Here is a 2,903-nt window from a genome sequence, read left to right on the forward strand (position 1 = left end):
ATTCTGTGTTGTTGTTGGCGGAGCTCTCTGCTATATGTCCACCCGATCCGCCATCTTGTTCGTTCTTTTTTCCCCCATACACTCTTAAACTAATTTCTCTCTTGAAACCTGTAAGCCAGTTACTTCATGCCTCCATCATCTCCTCATTTTAGGTAGCCAATATCTAAGTTGCCCATCCTTATCTACCCTGTGTACAGAGGGGATAGCATTGATACTTGATGTAGACTCCTTCCCTTGCTGTTGGTATTTAGAGGTACTACCACCACAAGTATAGGTCAAGTTCATCAAATTGTAGCAATTTACTTTAATTTCCTTTATCCAAAAAAAAAAAAAAAAAATCTTCCTTTAGTCAAGTTCTGATTATCAAGCCATGAAGTCTAGGTCAATTGGGTACCATCTGCAAGTTTGGGTGTTCTTGTGCATCTCCCCTCACTTCATAACAGCTGGATGCTTCACTCTCAGATCTAGCCCTCTGTGGCTATGTCCTTGTCCTTGGGCTCAGGTGTCTTCAGGTCTCACCACACTTCAGACCAACCAACCCTTCCTCTTCTCTTGCTCATCTCCAGGACAATGAGAGTCTATGGAACATGATTGAACTCAGACCATTTCTTCACTGCTACTTTTCCCCTTCTTCCACTCACTAGTAGACCAATGTGATTATCACGAAGCTTACATGCCTGGTCACATGTTCCCTTTGAGTTTCAGTCTTGGAGGGGAGTTTGTCCTGATGAACTTGATTGCTTGCCTTCATGACTTCCTGGAAAACAACATACTTCTTCTTGTAGTAGCCAGTCATATTGCCATTTTTGTTCTGTTTTTTCCTGATTATATTTCTTTGACGATGTATCTTCTGTCATTCTAGCTGTTCCAGGCTAGTCTTTTTGTCCTTTCTAGTGGGAGTGTTCTACCTCAGAAGGTTCTGGATGGGGCTCAGGATTCCACCTAAGGTCCTATTCATTGCAAAGGCTCCACAAAGGCCTTTTTCACTGGGCAAGTTCTAGAACCCCTTTTATGTATTCCAATCAGTTTTATTTAGGCTGAAGACGGGCTTACAAGCTTTCTGTAATCATGTTTCCCGACATTCCTTTCTATACAACTCAAGGTTCTATTTTACAATAATATTGACCTAATGTTTTAACAAGATTAGTCTGCCAACTGTATTTAGAATAAAATTTATGTGTATGTGTTGGGGAGCAAAATAAAAGAAGCTACTGGAAAAACAATTCATATGAGAAATTCTTAGAGACTGGTCTTGCGCATCACTTTCTTTTACAGAAGAAGAAAGTTATGTTCAGAGAGGTCAAACAGCTTAACCCTTAGACTAGTATCAGAGCTGGGACAAAAAACTCAGATATTCAATCTCTAAAGGGTCTTGTCACTATTTTTTGCTTCCAATAGATGAAGGACATGCTCAAAGAAGGTTAAGGAAATCTTCAAGAGGAGAAACTGGCTTATTATTGAAATTTGGCAGTGCCTGGCACATAGGAGATTCTCAGTAAATATTTTTGCAAGGAAGAATGAGTGGATAAATGAAAGAATAACAGAAATTCAGGTGGAAGGCCAGAGAGTAAAAGGAAAGGAAGAAATAATGTTAATCAGGTGAAATTATGTTGTTCTGAGCTGGCTAAAGCAATGAGCACATTGCCAAGCCTCTGTCCAGAATGACATTTATAGAGGGGAGAGCTGGATGCTTCAGTGCTGCTTTGACAGGCTTCAATGATACTTTGTAAAGAGAGATGGATATATGGAGCAACTGAGCAGCTTGCCTAATTGTGCTGAAGTATTTTGATGAATTTGGATCTTAAAATGGGATTGTGGAAGAGCCTTTCCTCCAAGGAGTTGATACTTATTGTCAGCCTTCCCTAGCTTAACTCAGAGAATGCACTTGCTACTGTGGGGTTTTTTTAATTTTATTTTAATTTTTGTTCCACATATGTGGGTGCTCTATCTGGGACCTTATAATATGATCCCTTTTTAAAGTGGTTGGTAGTGGTAGCCGGGCTTCATCTAGTTTTTCTGATCTCAGAAGCCATGGAGACTGATAGTCACATGTTCCATTAGTGTTTTGGACTGATTGATTTCAAACCTCTTCAATTCTCAAAAGTCTTCTTTTTTCTGCACATGGAGAGACCACGAACTGCATCTCAGATGGCCCTTATGAGCATTCAAGATCCTACATGCTACTCACCTAAGTACAATGTAGAACATTGTCTTTGTGGACTGTGTTATGCCAATTGACCATGATGTCCACTGAAGCTATGGTCCTGACCCACAGGCCCAGCAACTCATTGCCATAAAATGTTTGATAATATATTAGCAGTTTTCATCATTTTGCCTGCTATATGCTCTAGCACATTCATAGTTGTGTTTGCAAGGAAGATAAATACCCATGCATTAATATCTTCTTTCAAACTCATATATTTGTAGGATTTATAAATATATTTAATATATGATGATGGTGGTTAGTGCGCCATGGAGTCAGTTCCAACTCATAGTGACCTTGTATAGGGTTTCCGAGGCTGCAAATCTTTATGGGAGCAGAAAGCTTCATCTTTCTCCCATGGAACTACAAATAGTTTTGAACTGCTGACTGTGAGATTAGCGGCCAGACTCATAACCACTATGCTACCAGAGTTTCTTATATAATATGTATATAAATCACTGGTGTAGTATTGTGGAATAAAGCACTAGACCACAAGCTTGATTTGAACCACGAGGTCAGTGGTTCCAACTCACCAACCGATCTTTGGAAATCCTTTACAGGGTTGCTAGGAGTCGGAGCCAACTTGACAGTGCTTAATAACAATATGTATATATATATATATACATATATATAGTTAAGTGTCATTGACTTGGTTCTAAATCATATCAACCCAGTATATGGTTTTCAAGGAGTGGCTAGT

This window comes from Chrysochloris asiatica, unplaced genomic scaffold, assembly GCF_000296735.1.
Source record: "Chrysochloris asiatica unplaced genomic scaffold, ChrAsi1.0 scaffold00057, whole genome shotgun sequence".
In the NCBI taxonomy this organism is placed as follows: domain Eukaryota; kingdom Metazoa; phylum Chordata; class Mammalia; order Afrosoricida; family Chrysochloridae; genus Chrysochloris; species Chrysochloris asiatica.